A 21,548-nucleotide genomic window follows, 5' to 3' on the forward strand; every position below is an offset into this window, starting at 1 on the left:
AGTCCTTCCTGTGTGCCCAGCACTCTGCTAAGTGCTTTCTCCCAACTGTCAATGAGGTGGGAGCCAGGGCCACTCAGGCCACTCCCACTGGACAGACAAGGAAACTGAGGCATGGCCTCAGGGACTTGCTCTGGGAAATGACAGTGCCAGAGACTGATGCCAGGACTATCCACATTTGGGCTCCTTGACAGTAGCACGGCCCTGGACCAGCTTCTGTGGGACAAACAGTCAAATAAGACCACCCTTGCGTGGGTAAGAAGGGGGGCGGGTGCACATGTAAAGCCTCCAGATCCTCAGGCTTTGATCTCCTTGGAGCCTCGGTCATGAGGAGGGCTAGGGCTGGCCCATGATTTGCATATCTGGGAGGGGCTCATCAGGGCGCAGAGAGATACAGGAGCTCACTGGAGCCCACCCAGCAACCCATGTGTGGAGAATCCTCAACAACTGGACAGGTGAAAGCACTATCACTCCTGTCCCTGGGACAAGCCTACACAGGTATTTCTGCCAGTTTTCATTTGCTCCTAAACCTTTTGCACCACCTGAGAACCAGAGGACAGAGCCCTCCCAGCTCCTCCATGAATTCATCCATGCTCTGAGCATTCCTCTTAACCACTCACTTTATACATCTGAAAAAATGGAATCCGGGAGGCTGAGGCAGGAGAATCGCTTGGACTCAGAAAGCAGAGGGTGCAGTGAGCCAAGATCACGCCACTGCACTCCAGCCTGGGCGACAGAGTGAGACTCCGTCTCAAAAAAAAAAAACAACGAATCACTGGGAGGAGTGGATGAGGAAAATTAATGGAAGAAAGCACTATCATGCCACTGACATGAAATGTCAGAATAAGGTGCATCTGAGACAGAAGCCAGCTTAGCGGCTGTCTGAGGCTGGAGGTGGGAGCAGGCACTGGCTGCAAACAGGGACAGGGATCCTTCTGACGAAACGGTCCTAAAACTAGACTGTGGGTGGAGATTGCATAGCTCTGTAAACTTACCAGAGACTGGCTGAGTCGCTCACTTCGAACAAGTGAATGTTATAGTATGCAAATTATACTTCAATGAAGTTGTTAAACAAAAGCACTATTTTGCCAATAATCAGAATTAGTACTAATTAGTACCACAAGTGCTAACAATATTAACAGCTCCATTTATTGAAAATGTCCCACATGCCAGCACTGGGCTAAGTACGTCTATTACCACAATTAATTTCTATTCATCCTCACAAGAACCATATCTGGCTGTCTGCAGTAACATTCCCATTTCTGAGATGAGGAAGCGGGGTTCAGGGAGGTGAGGAACTAGCCCCCAGTACCAATCCACATGCCCCGGTAGTGTCTGGCCAAACTGCGTCTCCTAAGCCTAAGAACCTGGTCCCCAGACCCCACATCACTCATTCACCCACTGGGCTTTGAAAAGGAGACTTTTAACCTGCCCAGCGCCAGAGTACCCAAGGTTCATTGCAGGCTGGTTGCTTGGCTTTATTTTTCTGCAAACAAGTTCTGAAACTAAAGCAAAGCATATTATTCTGGGAGCAACAAACTGAGCCACTGCTGAGATTATAATCATCTGAATTGAAATGAAAATAAGGCTCCTTAAACTGAAAAGGCCCAATCAGGGAAAATGGGCATGTTGACATATAAAGTCCCAAACTCAGATTGCCCTGTTTAAAGTCTTTTATTCAAAGAACATTCAACCTCTCCTGCTGCCATCCCACCCCCTCCAAATGCATTTTGCTTTGGGGCACTTAGCTCAGTGCTCTAGAACCAGGCTAGAGAGAAAGGCTGGGGCCAAAGCTCGGGATGTATTTACAGGGGCGTCAGCAGAGGAAGAGGTTCTCTTTTCTATTTTTTTTTTTTTTTTGTGGCGGGGAGACAAAGTCTCACTCTGTGGCCCAGGCTGGAGTGCAATGACATGATCTCAGCTCACTGCAACCTCTACCTCCTGGGTTTAAAGCAATTCTCCTGCCTCAGCCTCCCGAGTAGCTGGGATTACAGGTGTGCACCACGACGCCCAGCTAATTTTTGTATTTTTAGTAGAGATGCAGTTTCACCGTGTTGGCCAGGCTGGTCTTAAACTCCTGATCTCAAGTGATCTGCCCACCTCAGCCTCCCAAAGTGCTGGGATTACAGGCGTGAGCCACCGCGCCCGGCTCGAGGTTCTCTTCTCTTACGGCAATGGCACTCTCCTCATGCGGGATGCTGGATACCCATGATATCTGTGACTGTGGCCAAGGTGATCCCAAAGTCTCCACCAACATGAATATTCTAGAAATCAGGGAGAAGGGGGGTTCAAGGAAAGTCCTGCTCAACCACTACCCTTTTATTTTCAAATAAATACTTGCATCAATTTTGCTATGTGCCAGGAATTCTTCTAAGAGTTTATGTGTATTCACTTATTCAATCCTCTCAATAGACTAATGAGTTAGGTACTGTTAATAATTTCCATTTACAGATGAGAAAAACAGGGCACAGGGAGGCTGAGTGACTTGCCCAGTGCCACACAGCCAGCAGGCAGCAGAGTCAGGATGTGAACCCCCTTAGTCCTGTTCAGTCAGTGTTTTCACCCACAAGGCCTCACTACCCACCACCCCCGCTCCCCCCGACACCCCCTGCTTTGGTAGAAGCATGAGAAAATCAAGTGGGAGGTACAATGACTAATGCCAGATCCACTTTTCCCCCACCACCCAGAATAAATGCAATCAAAGAACTATAACAAAAATGAGTTTAAAAAAACACTCGCAAAATGGAGATTAAAGTCATTTAAAAATGACTAATCCTGCAAAAAGGCCAAGTAAGAAATGGGTTATATGAGGCTTTTGCTGTCTGCTGCAAGAAGAGAAAGAAAACAAGCATAAAAGAGGAGAGAATTTTTGATAAAAATTCAATTAAGTAGAAAAAAGAACATTAACTGGGCTTCAGAACACATCAGCAGCAGAAACAGCCAGGTGATTCCCAAACTCATGTGGTCATACTTGGTGACCAGCGTGGAGCAGAACATGAATTCAGCAGGCTGATGCTACAGCGTGTAGAACCACCTCGGATATACCTCATCTACGCATAGCAGCGCAAGCCGCCGGCCAGAATGGCTGGGAGCCACAGCTCCTGGCTCCTCTGTCACAGAGAATCAAGGTCAGGGCTGCCAGAAAAGGTGCTCGGGCCAAGAAAGGAGGGTGACTGGCCCACAGACTCACAGGAGTGGGCCAAAAGGGGGAGCTTCCTGCAGTGGGGGACACAGATGGAGGAGTAGTTGAACTCCTGTCATCTAAGCTATGCAAGAGGCCCTAAAAAGAACACTAGGAGGGCTCTCTGCAGAGTAGCAGGGGAAGACAGCAGAGCCCAGGAAGTTCCAGGTTACTATGATATTCCTGAGCTGGGCAGTTCCATCTGCATGAATAAAAATGACCACTCAGCCGGGCACAGAGACTCATGCCTATAATCCCTGCACATTGGGTGGCTGAAGTGGGAGAATCATTTGAGGTCTGGAGTTCAAGACCAGCCTGGGCAATACAGCAAGACACTGCCTCTTAAAAACAGACTTTTTAAAATTACACAGGCATGGGGTACGTACATGCAGCCCCAGCTACCTAGCTACTTGGGAGGCCAAGGCAGGAGGATCAACTGAGCCCATGAGTTTGATGCTGCAGTGAGCTCTGATCATGCCACTCTAACCTAGGTGACAGAGTAAAACTCTGACTCTTAAAAAATAAAAAAAGACCATGAGCCTACAGAGGGGACAAGAGCTCAGCCAGCCATAGGAATGAGGTTTCCATCCCAGTCTGCAGGGCCTCTTATGCCCAGGACTGTGCTGGATGCTGCAGGGTCGCTTGGGTGCACCCCACCTTGGTTCTCCCCCATGGACATTCCGGATCATGCAAAGGAGAGGCGAGTAGAGCAAGAAAGGTGCCAATGGCAGTCACATTGGGGCACCAGGCAGAGGGTCCATCAGTAGGCCAGGCCACCGCTGCCTCTGCTCGCCCATGGGAAGTCGGAATTCATGCTCTCCAAAGCCCCTGCAAGATGAATATAAAGATCATCTTGTACAATACTCCAGCCATCAAGACTGTCTTCATCATAAGCACAAAAAGGCCTTACAGTGCTTCACAAAGCCCCCAGAAGGACCCCTTGCCACTCACCTGTTTCTTTAGAAAAATGAAAATTGCCAAGCAGACCAACTCCTGACAGAACAAAGCTTTGTAATACACCAAGCAGAGCCTCTTTGCTGCCTACATCCAGAGCTCCAGGAATGGAAATCACTGTGGCCCTTCCCCACGCTTAGAGGAAAGGGACTCTGGACTCAGGAACCAACTACCCAATCCCACATGAGACAGATGGAAAAGTTAAGCCCAGAGAAGAGAAGAAAACTTACAAGCCTAGCTAATTGGTAGTAGTTGCCTAGAATACTGTTCAGAAGGATTCTGAGGCCTTATCTGAGGTCCAAAGAAATGGGTGCTACAATCAAATGGTAATGTCTGCCATGAGCAGAGACATGTGGAAATTGAAGAGCCAAAGGGCATTAAGCAAACTGAAAAGCAGAGTCTCCTGACTCCTAATGCTAGATGTTCTTCAGCCTTCCTCTTCCAAAAAAGGAGCTGTCCATTCTCTTTGAGAGATGAGGCTTTGGTGTTCCCAAAATCCTGTTGGTCACACAGAGACAAGAGGACTTGATAGACACCATATGATATGGCTTGGCTGTGTCCTCACCCATCTTGAATTGTAGTTCCTGTAATCCCCACCTGTGGTGGGAGGGACCTGGTAGGAGGTAACTGAATCATGGGGGTGGTTTCCCCATGCTATTCTAGTGATGGTAAGTTCTCATGAGCTCTGATGGTTGTATAAGGGGCTTCCCCCTTTGCTCGGCTCTCATTTTTCTCCTTCCTGCCACCATGTGAAGAAGGATGTGTTTGTTTCCCCTTCCACCATAATTGTAAGTTTCCTGAAGCCCTCCGAGTCATGAACAACTGTGAGTCAATTAAACCTCTTTCCCTTATAAATTACCCAGTCTCGGGTATTTCTTCATAGCAGCATAAGAATGAACGAATATACTGTGGAACCATGTCGGAGTCTGGAGAGGGATCTCCAGCCAGAGGTCAGCTCTGACCCCAGCTGGTGGTGAGGGTTGCCCAGCGTGGACACAAAGCAGCCCAGGCAACCCAGGAGAGCCAGTCAGTGTTTCCTAGAGCCAGGGGGAACAAGAGCTGCAAGACCCGACATGCTTCAGGGCACACTGCAGATTGTGGTTCCCACAGAGGCAGCCAGAGCCTAAGCAGGTGGCCTTCCAGACACGAAATGATGCAAATTCAGCTCAAGGGGCATCCGGGCATATTCCTGCTCACTTCTTGGGAAACTTCAAATCTATACCCATTCTGTCTCCCTGCACCCCCGGAGGTCTGCTGCAGCAGAGAGTATATGAACCTGAAAGTTTGGAGCCTCGGTCCTCAGAGGTGGCTCTGCTGCTGGGAGCCCTATGAATGTCACCTTCCATTTCTGAGCCACTTCCTCAATGACATGGGTGACTGGGCAGCCTCCGAAGCCCCTTCTTGGAGCTGCTCAGAAAATCATGAGGTGGGCATCTCTGAAAGGTCCCAAGCTCCCCTCACAGTAAATCCGCAGGCCAGATTGGGGTCTTGGATCCCATTTTATGAAGGCTCAGCAGGAGACAGGCCAGAGCTCTCAGGCTGGGTGGGCCATTCTCACTGGCTCACTGTCCACCAAGGACTCAGAGATTAAGGATGTGACTCGCAGATCTCCTAGATCAAATTAGCATCTAGGAAATGTGGGGGTATTGCTCTGGAGCTATCTCAGCAAAAGACAAAAGTAGAGAAGGGATTATCCAGGAACTATCTGTGAGGAAGCATCTTGAATAATGGAGAAAATACCCATGACATACACAGGAGACTCATAAGGTTCTTGAAAAGTTTATACTGGCAGAAACACTGCCAGCTTGAACCAAAAAGGACAGAGAGAGTATAAGATTAAAGAAGTCTGTTGGACACCCAAAATCTCACAAGCAGAAAACAGGTTATAAAATTACTCAGAGGCAAGTACATGATACCTTTCATAAGGAAAAAGGGATGACTAAGGGGACAGAACCTCAAACCCAGAGGGTGTAACTGTGAGCCATAGTGGATGAGATCACTACTGGACTGGCTTCACATTCCAGCACTGTGTAACCATGGGCAAGCATATCCCCTCTTTGTGCGTAATTTCCTCAACTCTTGATAGAGAGAATCCAACGAATAAGTCTCTGAGAGGCTTTGTACCTCTTAAAGTCTGTTATCAATTAATGATGTCTGTGTCTGCCCTGGGTACAGAATAAGCCTCAGGTAGTAGGTATCCTAGCTCTCTACTATCTCCTGGTTTGGGTGGTTTTTAAATTCAGCACATATTTATGGAGCTTGCTCTAAATACCCAGTTTTCCAAAGGGGGCAGAAGTACCCAGCATTCTTAGGTTTCTATGCTTTTATCTGCCCAATCTCTGTGTCAATTAATTACTGTTTCAACATGAAACTCTAAAGCAACCCTTTACTGCTTTGAAGTACAGAAAGAGAGAGAGAGAGAGAGAGAGATTGCTAGAGAGAGAGATTGCTAGAGAGAGACAGCACGGGGGTAGGGGATCCCTTTAACGGTAGTATCAGTACTTCACCTAGATACTTGATGTTCCTAAAGGAACAGAGAAGCGTAAAGGATTAAGTTTGACCCCTGGGAAATCAAAAGTCCACCCTGGGAAACGAAAGGGATGAGGCTGTCAGAGTTGTCTCCTCACAGGTAGGCCTAGGAGCCACGCAAAGGTAACCAGATGCTGACATGGTTCCACCTGAAATCTTGAGTGAGAATTAGGCTATTAGCAAAAATAACAGCAGCTCCTATTCACTCATTCTTCCTCCAGGGAGCTGAGAGTTTCTTACAGATGGGATCTCATCATCCCCAAGGAAGAGTGGGGATCATTCTTTTGGTTTTGGCGGGGGAAAGACTTGAAGGCCACTGGACAGCTCAAAGACAGAGACTGGCCAGGCTGCCTTTCTCCAGGCAGCTCTGCAGGTGCTGAAATGCCATGTGACAGCAAACAGCTGCCACCAAGGCCCTTAACAAAACTTCCAGGGAGTCAAAACATCAGCCTAAGCTTGAAGAAACTCAATCAATTGCAGAGAGATGTCAGCCCTGTGGGACAGCAGAGCTAGGAGTTTCAGCGGCTCTGGAAGGTTGTTTTAGAGAACATGCACTGGCTTGCTCAGCCATCATTAGCTGTGTGACCCTAGGCAAGTTACTTTCCCTCTCTGAGCGCTCATGTCCGCATCCACAGGATGGGGAAACTAAGAGTAAGTACCTGACAAAGTGGTTAATGTTTACAAACTGCAAAACATTAGATGAACGCTGGCTAAAGAAAACAAAGGGGATCCTAATGTAACTGACAGACACTATTATCATTCATTGTAAATCCCATCATCTACAGGGCATTTAACATTTTGCACAGCACCTCACACCCATTATCCATCTGACACCTGGAGCAACTCTGTGCAGTGGTGGAGGTGGTGGTGGTTTTGTTATTGCTATTACTCCCATATTACAAGTAAGTGGGGTGCCACACACCCAGGCATCCTAGGATGGAACCCAGCACCCCATCCAGTGTCTCCCTTGTAGCCTCATAAGCAGCTGAGCTTACATGGTCGCCCCTGGAATGAGGAAGAACAGAGAGGTTGGGTCATATCCTGACATCACAAAGCAGATGGTGACTGGAAGAGTTGGGCTTCAACTCCCAGCCAGTTGGACTGGGAGGAATGATGACCTGGGCAGTGGGTCACAGGTCACCATGACTGTCCTCCCACTGGATAGTCTGGGGGCCACCCACTTTATTAGTGATTTTGTAAAAATGCCAGGATTTACAAATCAAAAACTCCCAGCGTTTTTTTGTTCCTTAATTCAGTCACTTCTGGCTTTTTTTTTTTTTTTTACAGACAGGGTCTCCTTCTGTCACCCAGGCTGGAGTGCTGTGACGCAATCATGGCTTACTACAGACTCAACCTCCTGGCTCAAGTGATCCTTCTGCCTCAGCCTCCCAAGTAGCTGGGACCACAGGAGCATGCCACCATGCCTGGCTAATTATTTAATTTTTTTTGTAGAGACAGAGTCTCTCTCTATGTTGCCCAGGCTGGTCTCAAACTCTGGCATCAAGTGATCCATCTGCCTCAGCCTCCCCAAGTGCTGGGATTACAGTCATAAGCCATCACGCCTGGTCCACTTCTGGTTTTTCTTGAAGGAGAAGGCCTGGCAGCACAGAGTCTGCATCTGGTGTGTGAAGATGGAGCTCAGCTGGGGCTCCTTGGAGCAGGGCCCCCACCTCCCTGCATGCCCAGACCCCCAGGACTTCCCTCCCCATCATGGGGTGTCCTGGGCCCTGAAGACATCTGTGTTTGCCTGGTGGCTCAGAGCCAGCATCAGGGCTTAGAGTCCCAGCTCCCACACTTACTATGTGTGTGACCTTAGCCAAGTGAATGACCCTTGCTCGGTTTTACAGATGGAGAAACTTGTCTCAGTTTTCACATCTGTAAAATGGGGATGACTGTACATAGACCCAACTAGAGTTGTTTTAGAGATGAAATCAGTGAATATATCTGTAAGGCATTACATACGACAAATGTTCTATAATGCCTGTAACAGTCACTGGCTACTGACTCCCAGCTCACCACAAATTGTCACAGGACAAGGAGAGGCCGGCAATGGCTGGGATGGTTTGAGTGGACACAAGACACAGTGTCATCTCCCTGAGCCCTGATCAATAACCAGGAGGGTCTAAACTAAACCTACAGTTACCCGTGCACAAGATGGAAGATGGTTTTCAAGCAAAGCACACTTGACCTGCCAAAATTCCCCGAGGGCCCCTGCCGTTTACAATCCCAGGGCATCAGCCCCAAAAGGAGCTTCAAGACTCCTCATTATACAGCTGGAGCCCAATGCTCTCATTATACAGACAAAGAATCTAAGGCACCAGCAGCCATCCATGGCTTGGACATGGGTCCCCTGGCTCATGATGGAGGGGTTGGGGGATGAGCCTCAGACTCCGAGCACACCCCCACCTGCCCCTGCCCCCACATGGCTGCCGGACACACAGGGCGAGGACACGTCCACCTTTCCCCTTGAAGCCTCTGACCTCGCAGAACACACAGCCTGCCAGGCAGCTCCATCCCTTAGACAAATTTACTTAGCACTGATATTGAAAATGCAATTGAGCTCGAGTTTTATTGCAGAAATTAAACAGACTAGGAAAGGGAGGGGGGAAGCCAGTGCTCGTCAACTCACCCGAGAGCTGGTTGTGATCAAACTTGCTAAAGAGGAAACGTAGTGATCAAGTCCTGCCAGAAGGAAAGAGCGCCCCAAGTCTGCCCCTATGAGGGACTCCCCAAGGGCGCTAGGAGCTCAGGGGCTCTAGAAGTTTCTCCTGCCAGCCTCCTGGCATGGCCTCCTGTGCACCCTGACATCGCCTGTTCGCCTCTGCACAAGGAGTTGGCGCCTTGTGAAGTCATCGCCGTGAGCTTCTCGAAGCAGCACCGCCAAGGGCCTGCGCAAAGGGCGCTCGGCTCCACTCGAGAGAAAGCAAAATGCTTTCGGGGTTGAATCACTGTTTTTCTTGACTCCCTTTGGAGATCGGCAGAGCCCACATTCGGCCGTGTTCGTGGACCTGGGACTGGAAACAGCTGCGCTCTAATTACATGTAAAGTGTACCAAAACATCCCTTTTATCACAGACTGGAAATCTGTTAGCATCTGTCTCTCCTTTGTTTCTTCCACAAGATACAAGCTTGTTTCTACATTTTTCTCACCTGTAGCGGTGATTAAAATTCATTATAAATGAAAGGAGTGAACAGAGAAACAAGTTCCTCTGTGTACCGTTCTAAACTCAAATTAGAAACAGCTGTTTGCTAATTCATGCAGTGATGTTTTGTCGTGCTCTGTGAATCAATAATAACTCACCCTATTGCTGCAGAAATTTTTGGATAATCCATATATTTAACGCGGCATTGGATTCTTCCGGCAGGGCTGCGGCGGCGAAACCTCAGAAGGGTGGGAGAGGACTTGAGCTCCCCACTCTGGAGACGTATCCTGCTGCCCTGACAGAGAACCCCGAACTCAGAGCTGCCCAGAGCCTCTACCCCTACATGAGTCCTGGGAGGACCAGAAGGAAACCCTGAACGGGCTCCTCATCTCCATCCCTCCCACAAAACCACCAAAAAAAAAAGAATTCAACTCTGATTAAACGCAAACCACACACATCCTCCAGCCGCCGGAGGGAACAGCAAAATTAAAAGTCTAATTGGTACCCGGAACAATTTAAAACTATTAAGTATAGGTGAAGCTTTTCTATAAGAAAATAATCCTTTGATTGGGATTAGGCTTGTTTGGATAGCATTTTTCCCATCCACACATTTTAGCTGCAGAAGTTAGAGCTAAGGTCTAAACGTGCTCAGGAGTCTCTGAGAAGCGTTCAGGCATCCCCTTTGCCACCTCTAGGGAAAGGAGCAGGTGGGGTCCAGAGCTGCATCCCCATATGATTGATGCCTTGGAGGGAAGCAGGTCCTCTTTCTCCTCTGCAGGGAGAGAGATGGGCTACACTTTTGGAGGCTTATGCCAAACCTGCTCTGTCCTGGCTAACACATGCCCATCCTTCAAGACACTGCCTCCGGGAAGCCTTCCCTGACTGCCTCTGTCATCCTCCCTGACTTTAAGGCACTGCCTGTTTATATTTGAGTAGTTGGGGTGTCCCACTGTCTCCTGCACCTGGGGCACCTGTGTCTCCTGGGTCTGGAGCACGGTCATAGTGCCACTTTTTGAACTTCAGACTGGTAGCCTCTGCAGAGCCCTTTCTGTGGCCATAGTGCCAAGCTCTTCATAAGCTCCATTTTGTTAAACCCTCACCTCCATCCTATGCGGTGGCCACCACCACCATTACCCCCATTTTACAGATCAGACATCCGAGACACAGAGAGGGCAAGGGCCTGACTTCCACAGCAATTAAGTAGAAGGAGCCTGGAATGACTCCATTGTTCTCCAGAATCCATCAAGACCACCATTGTCATCAAAAAGGTACACTGAGCATGCCTCACCCGCTCCAGCCCCTGAACCTTCATTCAGGCCACCGCGATCACTGGGCACCCAAACCCAACCCATTACTTGTGGCCCAGCTCTGCCTACCTCCCAAACATTTCACAGGTGGTGGTGGGAGGGGTGGTCTCCTGCATGGCTAAGAGTAGGTCCTCATTTCCTTTTTTCCTGGTGTTGATCTGGGCCTGCAGAAGACAGCAGTCCAGTATGTCCCCAGGGGTGCAGGGCACAGGCCCCAGGCAGGGGAACAGAAAAGAGCTCATGCTGTCCCTGCAGGGCTGTAGCCAAGGCCACTGGGTGCCAGAAGCTCCAAGCCCAGGAGGGCTGGGAACGGAAAAGCACAGATGAGGTGCCATTGTGGGAGACACAGGCACTCAAATCAGGCTTTGAAGGAGTAGAAGCTCCGCTGACCTGTGTTCTTCCAAACGTGGGCTACCTCCCTTTGGTAGGACCCATGATCATTTTAGGGAGCAGCCAATACGTTCTGAAATAACCCTGAGGCACAAATTAGAAAGTTAGTTCCGCTTCCATTCTACTGTCAGCCTTTAGATTAGGCCAGGGAGAAAAGCTCTGTTTGGGTCTGTCTCTAACTCCTGCGCAGCATTTCAGCAAAAGAGAGGGCAGACCCCATGCTTAGCATTTCCAGAACACAGCAGCTCCTGGCTGGAAGAGCGTAAGCACGGAATTTTCTTCAGTTCTGTTTTATTTACTTTTAAGATCACTGTCATCTTACAGTAAAAGATCCTGGTTTTCCATTGGCAGAATGAAGTAAATGAATTGATTTAACCATACAGAGAACCAGCAAAGAAAAATACTAGGGGAATCACAGCATCAGTGATACTCAAATGTCGAAAGAATCACAGCAAAGATATGCAAATGACCAAAGCCTGGGACCCCTGGAGAGAGACAGAAGGGAGAAGGCCTCCCGGGAGAAGTAACGCAGGAGCCGTGGCTGAAGCTTGGGTATCAGTAGGAGAAGCAGCTCAGAAGGAGCAGTGAGAGCCCATCAAGAGCTTGAAGACCGAGGAAAGAAGCCAAGAACTCCATTCCACAGGCCCCAGTGACCACCAACACTATCTGAAAACCTAGCTCATGAGAAAGTGGGATCTAGCCTCCCCAGCCCAGGGCTCTTTCTGGACCTCCCATAACTTCAGGTCTACGACTGACTAAGAGTTAAACGATCACTAGCCTATAAGCAGAACCCATTTCAATGATAACAGTAATCAGTGACCCCAGTGACTCAGGGCTCTCAACAGCCAAGATCAGGTGCCCCTGCAGGAGAAAACCCTGCACAGTCAGCGTGGGGTCCCCTTCCACGTGGGGGCTGAACACTCGAGTCATGCTGGACAGCAGAATTATCCACTTCCCGCCGAGGACTCCTGCTGGGGCACTGAGGGAGATGGGTACACCATCTTCAGTGAGTCCAACCCAGCTGGCTTTTCCTCCAAATCTGGAATAAATGGCCATGTCCTCTGTGTGAAAGAGCCACGATGCTCCCAAATACACACCATGGATGTCAACATGCTGAACAAGCGTCTGCTCCCACAGGAGGGGCGTGGAAGATGGACGGCCCCAGGGCAGCATCCGTCTCCCAGCCACTTCACCCGGAACCTACACGGCGGAATTACTTCTCTTCCACACACCCACACGGCCTTTACCCAGCAGAGCACATACAACTGAAGCCCCGAATGCTAAGTTGGTGCAGGAGGTAACCCCAGTGGGATTTTTTTGTTCACTAGGTCCAGGGCAAATCTCCAACTCTCCAAGCATCTGTCCCACCTCCCTCCCTCCTCCCACCCCCACCCCGGCTACCTAGGGACCTGAGTCAAAGGTCTTCTGACTTCCAGGCCTCCATTCCACCTACAATGCAAATCCTTCTGAAAGCAAACTACGTCGAACCTGATGAGGTGAATGTGAATAACCGAACTCCCACCCACTCTCTCCCCTATAATGCCCATATCTGGTGGTATTCCAAGGCCCTGCAGGCTGGGCTGCTGGTCATGGCACAATCTTTCCTCACCATGGTGCAGCCCACCCTCACCCATGACAGCCCCATGCCTGCACCCCAGGAGGCGAGGTCCCCAGGGCCTGAGGGAATGAGGGGAAGTGATGTCAGGGTGTCATGGTGAGCCCAGCCTCGGCTCCTTTTGGGAGCAGACATGTAAGAAGCTCCCAGATATGAACGAGGGAGCTGCAGCTGGGGATCACCTGTCCTAAGAATCCTGCCACACCAGGCCCCACCTCAGCAGCCCTCCACCGCAGGCCTTGCCCCTTGCCCCTTGCGCCAATCCCCAGAGACCACTGCCAAGTTCTCTGATCTCACAGCAGGTGCCGGGAGAGGGTGAAGAGCAGGGCATCTGGTCAGGGCCTGAACCAGGTTCAGGAGGGCTCTGCAGCTCGGCGCTTCCCAAGGGAGGCCTGGGGAGAACAAAAGCTCGTTGGCACAGGAGCAGCCTCCCTCCCTCCCCTCCAGGCCTCGCTGGCCCCAGGCCAAACGCAGCATAGCCCTCGGGACCAGCCCGGGGCCCTCACCCCAAGACAGGCCAGCACCGGACCAGTACCGGGCCAGCACCTTGGTTCCAGGACTGCTTCCAGACCCCAGCAGGCCATCTGCATGGCCTTAGGAGAGACATTTCACCCCTGGAATCTCCTCAACTCATCTATAAAATGCAGCTGGTTTATGCAACTTTCTTACCGGAGATGCAGACAGAAGAAGCGCTCAATGAAAATAAAGAACGGGCAAGCAGAGGCCAGTTGCGCTGTAATCCCAGCACTTTGGGAAGCCAAAGCAGGTGGAACTCCTGAGGTCAGCAGTTTGAGACCAGCCTAGCCAACACGGTGAAACCCCATCTCTACTAAAAATACAAAAATTAGCTGGGCATGGTGGTGCACGGCTGTAATCCCAGCTACTCGGGAGGCTGAGGCAGAAGAACTGAACCCGAGAGGCAGAGGTTGCGGTGAGCTGAGATCGCACCACTGCACGCACTCTAGCCTGGGCAACAGAGCAAGACTCTGTCTCCAAAAAAAAAAAAAAAAATGGGCAAGTGAGGAAATGGATGACCAAGTCCATCTTATAATTTTTCCAAAAGCCAGAATTGGAGAAAACCCCATGATGCCTCCAAGCTAGAATTCTGAGATTACACCAACTGGTGGCACTGAAGAACGATTAATAGATTATATTTTGTATTATACATTGCACATGTACATATAGGTCTAATCAATGACATGTATTAAGTGCCACATAAATCTTGGGTGTTTGATCCATGCCACATGTTGTCTCATTTTATTTTTTTCTCCAAGACAGATGTTCAAAGAGATGTCTCATTTTAACACTCACAACAATCCGATGCATTCTTATTTCCAGTCCCATTTTAGAGATGAGAAAACTGAGTCTTATAAAGGTTAATTGGCACGCTCAGGGCCTTACAGTGGAAATGGCCAAGCTGAGCTTTGAACATGGGTCCCTTGACCTTAGAGGCTGTGCTCTTAGCCACCACAGGATGCAAGTCTGTGAACCACCATGTCCCAGGGAAAGAGGGCGTGATACTCACTCAGGTGCACAAGCTTTCTCCCAAGGAGGTGGCCTCCAGTGGAACCCAGCCTGGTAGGATGTCTGGATTGGGTCCATATTCTCAGCCCAGACACCTCTCCAGGTGACACGCTCCTTTGGCTGGAGCCTTCCACAGACAAGGTACACACAATGCCTGACCTCAAATCCCAGATCCCCTGCTTCTCAGCCAAATCCCATCCAGGGCGCAGCCTCAGGGTCCTGAGCCAAGCATCTGGAGGATGGAGAAACTCCTCAAAAACACTCCCTGTCTCTGGTCATGTGCCAGGTGCCCTCCAGGAGATGGTCATGAGCTTGGTCCCATTTTATGGAAGGGAATGCTGAGGGACAAGGGACTCAGGGACCTGGTGCATGCACTGCTGCCAGTGGCATGCTGGGAGTTCAGTAGCTGCAATGACAGTCTGAGCAAAAGGGCCTGAGGCCCCGCCTCCAGGTGTCTGCCTCTCAAGGTTGACCCCAAAGGCCGGGGAGGTGATGCCTCCCCAGGCAACCTTCACCAAAAGGGCCTGGAGCCAGTTGGCTCCTATGAAGACCATTCCTGGAGCATCCTGCAGAGGCATAAAGGTTTTGGCCGATTCAAGCCCAGCGGTCTACAGCAGCAGCCCCAACAGTGCACCCCCCAAAGTCGGCCTTTCCGTGTCCCTGTCTCCTCCATCCTGCTTCCTGGGAGCGCCTCCTGGCCACATACACTGTACTAAGCCCTTACCTCAGGCTCTGTGTTCAGGGGGCCTCCCTGCGACACTGCCTAAGGTGCAGCTGCCACAGATGGTGGCACCAGACTCGGAAGCCACATCCTCCAGCCTGCACAGTCCCTGCCACAGCCAGGTCTCTGCACCTGCCAGGAATTGTCATGCTCAAGTCACTGAGAGAACACCGTCAGGGTCTGTGGCCTATACTATTACCCAATCTGGTCCCTTCAATGGCCTCAGGACTGACAATGGACAATGCTAGGTGCCCAAGTGTAATCCTAAATCATAATATTGATGAAATCATGAGTATGATGTTTTTGTAACACTCATTATAAAGATGTAATTGGGTTAACATGCATGAACCACTGGAAACTGGGCTGGGCAGCCCTAAATGTGACCCTGGCCCCGACTCCCCAGCCCCACTGCCCCAGCCCTGCTGCCCCGGCCCCGCTGCCCTGGCCCATGACTGCAGCTTTCGGTCTGTCCTTCTCCCCTTCTCGACTGGTGCTGCAGGGGCAGGGGCCTGTCTTCATAGCTGCTGTGTCCCCAGCACAGTGCCTGGCCTGAGGCAGGCAGCAGAGAAGAGGTGGGCTGGGCCCCGAGGGGAGCCCAGGGCCTGAGGAGGGCCAGGAAGAGAAAAGCCAGCGGTTTTCGAGGATGTGCTGGGCCAGCCACATGGCCCCTTTGCAGGCCCGCTCACCCCTAAACTCATCCAAATCTACCACACAGCAGAGAAAATTCCAAGTTTCCCCGGATTTTCATGTTTCTGCCCGTAGAATAATTGTCATCGTGGACTTTTTGTGGCTGGGCTGTCGAGCCTCAGGACAGAAGGCTGCCCCAGCCCTGCCCATGGCAATCAGGAGATGAAAGCAACTCATCAGGCCTGGGCAAGGCTCTGGGATATGGCGGCAGCCTCGGAGAGGCGGCCACCTGGCCCCGGACCACAGGGAGGAGGAGGAGCTCCAGTTTGCTTGGCCAGCATGTCAGATCCCTAGAGGCAGCTATGCCAGGGCATTCCCCTAACTGGATTCCCAAGTGTGGGGCAAGGCTGCTGAAGTCCCAGGCATCAAGGCTGGAGCATGGGGGCCCCCGCCTTTTCCCATCATCATCTACCCTTTCCTAGGAACCCCCACCCCTGCCCCCACCTGCCTGCCCCTGCTTGCTCAGCCTGAGTGGCCACCACCTCCTCCCACTGGAACCAGACCCTCATCTGTGTGCTTCATTGTGTGCCCACACTCACGAGCAGACCTCCAAATCCGCCACACTCACCGGACACTTCCCATGTGCCGGGCTTTCTTAAGATCAGTCATTTACTGACTTACTCATATTAGTCTTTGATGTTTTACTTGTTTTGAGGGGGTTGTGTTTTTGTTTGTTTGTTTTCATTTTGTTTTGTTTTGTTTTGTTTTGTGAGACAGAGTCTCTCCCTGTTGCCCAGGATGGAGTACAGTGGCACGATCTCAGCTCACTGCAACCTCCGCCTCCTAGGTTCGAGCGATTCTGTTGCCTCAGCCTCCTGAGTAACTGGGACCACAGGCGTCAGCACCTCCCCCAACTTCTTTTTGTATTTTTAGTAAAGACAGGGTTTCACCATGTTGGCCAGGCTGCTTTCAAACTTCTGACCTCAGGTGATCCACCTGCCTCGGCCTCCCAAAGTGCTGGGATTATAGGCGTGAGCCGCCATGCTTGACCTGGGTTTTTTTTTTATTTGAAATAGAGTCCCACTCTGTCGCAGGTGGATCTGGCTGCCTGACTCATCAGCTGCACGAAACGCTGAGACATGGGGTTTATGGGAACCACACCCCTGACACACATATCCTCAAGAGGAGGCGGGCTAGACAGATGTAATGCAGGGGAGAGAGACGCTGATGAAGAGCAATTGGTCACCCTGGATCCTGCACATAGCCCACAGGGGGCTTCACATGCCCACCGCTGCAGGCACTGGTATTCCCTTACCTAGGGGGGTCTGGGAAGGGGAGATGCTACCCCCAGCCCAGCTCAAACCAAGGGCACTGCCAAGGGTGGTGCTGGGCATACAGTCTGCCACACGTAGCTCCACTGTCCCCAGCTGGTCTCCAGCTCCTCCCAGCTCCCAACACACAGTAGGCCCTTAATATTTGCTGGATGAGTCAATGAATGCACGCTTTAGTCAGGCTGCTCGTCAGGGTGGGGTGCAGGGCCAAAAGGGAGCTGCACCTTCCTTCCTCCTCTTCCACCTGCACTACACCTCTCAAGGGCTTCCCTTACACTTTTTCATCTTCATCCAAGAATGTGATTAAGGTTTCCTGGCAGGTACTCTCGGCTTAGAACTGCCTGGAGACAATTCTGATAAGCCGTGGATTCCTGAGTCCCCAGGATTCCCCACAAGGTGACTGGCAATAACTATCTGCTTGATGACTGAATGAATGGATGGATGGATGAAAGGGTATCTTTCAGGTCCTGGCCTACAGGAAACTCTTGATAACTGTGGCATGAATAAATGAGTAAATGAATGGATGGTTGGATGAACGGATGAAATATCTAAGTCCAGGGCTTCGTCTAAAGGAGGCACTTGAAAACTATGGTATGCATGAATACAGAATGAGAAATAAGAAAATGAATGAATGACCTAATCACAAAGAAGCAGCAAGGAGCCACTCAAGAGGCCCCTGTAAGGTGGGGCCTAGGAGCTGGGGACGGAGCCTCCAGTGGAAGCCAGGGAGTGAATGAGCCTGACCTGACCAATCTCCTGACTGCCTGGGTCCAGAGGGGCTGCCCCCAGCAGAACCTGTCCAGCATCACCAAGGTCCCCAAAGTCCCCTCGCATTATAGCAGAATGCAATTAGTCCAGCCTTCAGTGGGGCCTGAATTTGTTATGATTTTATTTGAAAGAGCCTCTTAGAGCCAGGGAAGGAGCAAGGGTATGAGGACCATGGTGCATGGAAGGTGGCAGAAGGAACAGCTTAGCTACGCAGCCTCAGCCTGAATCCTGGAAAAATGGCATTAAAACAAAGGAGATATGGAACTGGGGGGCAGGGGGAGGGGGCTGGTCTTATATATTCAGACCAGAGCTGAACAAATGGCTAGATTTAATAAGCTAATAAGCTGAGATTCCATGCCTTTAAAGATACAGACTCAAGCCGGGCATGGTGACTCACGCCTGTAATCCCAACACTTTGGGAGGCTGAGGCGGATGAATCACCTGAGGTTAGGAGTTCAAGACCAGACTGGCCAACATGGTGAAACCCTATCTCTAATAAAAATACAAAAATTAGCCGGGCATGGTGGTAGATGCCTGTAATTCCAGCTACTCGGAAGGCTGAGGCGGGAGAATTGCTTGAACCTGGGAGGTGGAGGTTGCAGAGAGCCGAGATCATGCCACTGAATTCCAGCCAGAGCAACAGAGTGAAGCTTCATTTCAAAAAAAAAAAGATACAGACTCAGCAGTGGGATTTGGGGTGGGGGGTCTCCATATTTTTTTAGGAAAACCCCTCAAGTGGATGCCTTTCTTCACACACCACACTGGAGAATAACGGTATGGGAGTATGCATGTATGTACATCAGGCATGTGTGTCTTCCCCACCTGGAGGACCCCCAAAACTCACCAGAAACTTCCTAACTTCCTACCCAGGACCCGTGAACAAGTGCACCCCTCCATAAGGAACTCACAGCCAAGCAGCCCCCTGGTAATTTTTTCAGGAGGAAGTCAGGCCAGCCAAGCACAGGTCAGTGTCACCTCCTTCCCAGCCTGGACTTCCCTCTACCTGCCCAGTGGACCAACAGTAAAAAGTGAGCACTTCCGGCTCATCTTGGGAACCTCCTTGCATCCATTCACTCGATCGGCCAGCCACTGCACTGTTGAAATATTTATAGAGTGTCTCCTCTGTGCCAGGCTCTGCTGCAATTATTGGGGCAGCGAGCACACCCAACAAAGCCCTGCCCCACAGAGGCTGCATTCAAGGGGCATCCAGATCATGTCGAGGAAGGCTCTGGAGCCAGGGAGCCTCCGTTCAAATCTCAACTCCACCACTGACCAGTGGTGTAAACTAGGATACGTTAATCTTCACCAAGAGAAAAAAAACAGAGAATCCTTTCTGCCTCCTCAAGTTGTGCAGAGGAGTGATCAGATGCCAGAGGTTAAGCACGCTGGCCCAGCGCCTGGCACATGGCACATGCTCAATGAACCACTGTATGTGGTTTCCAGACCAGCGGCATCAAACATGGAGACCTCTGGGCAGAGCCCTGGTTCTCTGTGAGACCCCTGCCCTTGGTGAACCCCACCCCCACTCCCAGGTTACCCTTCCCGAAGCATCCCCAATTTGCCACCTCCTTATGTCATTCCTGCCCATGTCATGTCATTAAGAAAGCCAGTTCCCTTGAAGGGCTCCGGTCCACCCCCAACCCAGTCCTTAAATCTCGTCTACTAAGAGATTTGGTCCCTTCCAGTGAAGGGGAATCCACTCCCTTCTGAACTCTTTAGCCTGCAAGAAGAAATGATCTCCTGATGAGCCCCCAAGGAGGGCCTGCTGACCTCCTCTCAGGGACTGGAATAACAGGACCCCCTGACCAACCATCCTCCAACAGGAAGGACAGTGAGTCACCTGCTATATGGTGGCCATTTTTTAAAATGACATTGCAATTTACATTCCTTTATTCCTTCCATAAATATGAATAAGTACCTACTCTGCCAGCCCTGTTTGAGGCTCTGGGGATAGGGTAGGAAGAAATAAAGTCCTCGCCCTCAGTGAGCTTACAGTGCAAAGAGAGGAGACTAAATCTTCCTGCTGTAGGGAGTCACGTGTTGCTATAAAGAAATGCAGGGCAGGAAAGGGGTGGAGAGTGGGGTGCCACTCTGGACAGGTGACAAGGCAACACTTAAGCAGACACCAGAAGCAAGCAAGGCAGCAGACCAAGGCAGGATCTGGAGAGAGAGAGAGAGAGTCCCAGGCAGGGATCTAGCAGGTTCGAGCAACCTGAAGCCAGAGCATGCAAACTTGGGCACATTTTCTGAGTTGTCCACATGGGGGTCAGCATGAAGATATGTGCCCTGCCTTCTAAGATCACAGGCCAAGCTGTCATCCAAAACCCCACAAGGATCCAAAATCCAACCCCAGCATCAACTCACTGTGTGATCTGACACTGGTCTCTCAACCTCTCTGGTCTTGGTTTCGGCAACAGCTAATCAGAACTGAGCATTCTCCAAGCAGGAGCTGGCAGAGGAGGCCCCCAGAGTCCTCCCGAGTCTGCTGTTCTGTGCAATTGCGCACCCACCATTCCTCCCCACCCCATCGTGCCATTCTCACACCCCGCGCCAGCAACACCACGCAGGATTGGTACTCTTGCCAAAATAGCTATTAACCCAGTAGCCAATAATAACACGTTATCCTATCAATTTGCTTCTGAAACGCTGTGTAATTGCAGAACCTAAGTTTGCCATCTCGGTAGCCTGGTTACCACATAAACAGAAAGAAACTCACCAGCCTCTTCCCCAGGAGAACAAGTGGCTGGCCACGAGAAACACCCGATCACCACGGAGGCTCCCCAGCCCCTCGAGTTCCTACAGAATCCATCAGGAATCACAGTTTGGCATTCAGTAGTTCCGAGGCTGGTCTAAACGTCCCCCTGTCACCCCTGTGACTGGAGAGAAGACCAGTGCCCAGGATGGGATGGCTTTGTAGGTGGAAAAGTCAGGCTCGGCAGCTGCACTCCGGTGGCCTCCCTCCCGGCCAGCGGTGCAGGAAGTGGGACAGACGTGAAGCTTTGAGAGGGCGCGGGAGAGGGCAGGAGACGAGCAGGCAAGCACTTGGGTGCAAAAACCATCACAGATGCAAGCCAGCCCTCTCCACAGGAGACAGAAGGGACAGGAGGTCAACAGGTGGGGCACAGAAAGAAAGACAGAAGAGACACAAGGGAGGGGCTCCAGACCTAGGAGTCACAGTGGGCCCCAGGGCCCTCCCCACTCCCATGCAGCAGGCCCGACCCAAGTCTGATACCCTGGCCACCACTGCCTGCTGGCAGTTGGCCGCCCACTTTTCCTCTCTCATTCCTGAAACAACATTTCCTTCCTTCTGGATTTCATTCCACTGTAAGCAAACATTCTGCTCCCCAACACACCGGGAGCCTCTAAGGGGCTCAGCGTTCCGGTGCAGACAACAGCCTGTTTTATTCATTCTTCCCCCCTCCAGTCTGGCCACCCGTCACCACTGCCCCATGCCTCCACTTA

General features: G+C 50.9%; 1 protein-coding gene across 12 annotated transcripts in view; it reads right to left on the reverse strand.

The window, feature by feature from the left end:
• Positions 1-21,548, reverse strand: part of ZNF423 (zinc finger protein 423) — a 367,433-nt gene that overhangs the window by 152,223 nt on the left and 193,662 nt on the right. Inside the window, exon 1 of one of the 12 annotated variants that reach the window (XM_008985840.5) lies at positions 20,451-20,617. The exons of 10 other annotated variants lie outside the window; for them this stretch is intronic. The gene's annotated coding sequence lies outside the window, so the exon portion shown is untranslated. Of the gene's footprint in view, positions 1-9,290; positions 9,530-20,450; positions 20,618-21,548 lie in introns of those variants that run through there. One more of the 12 variants, XM_078357358.1, reaches the window with a different exon arrangement.

Source organism: Callithrix jacchus, chromosome 20 (assembly GCF_049354715.1).
Source record: "Callithrix jacchus isolate 240 chromosome 20, calJac240_pri, whole genome shotgun sequence".
Lineage (NCBI taxonomy): Eukaryota > Metazoa > Chordata > Mammalia > Primates > Cebidae > Callithrix > Callithrix jacchus.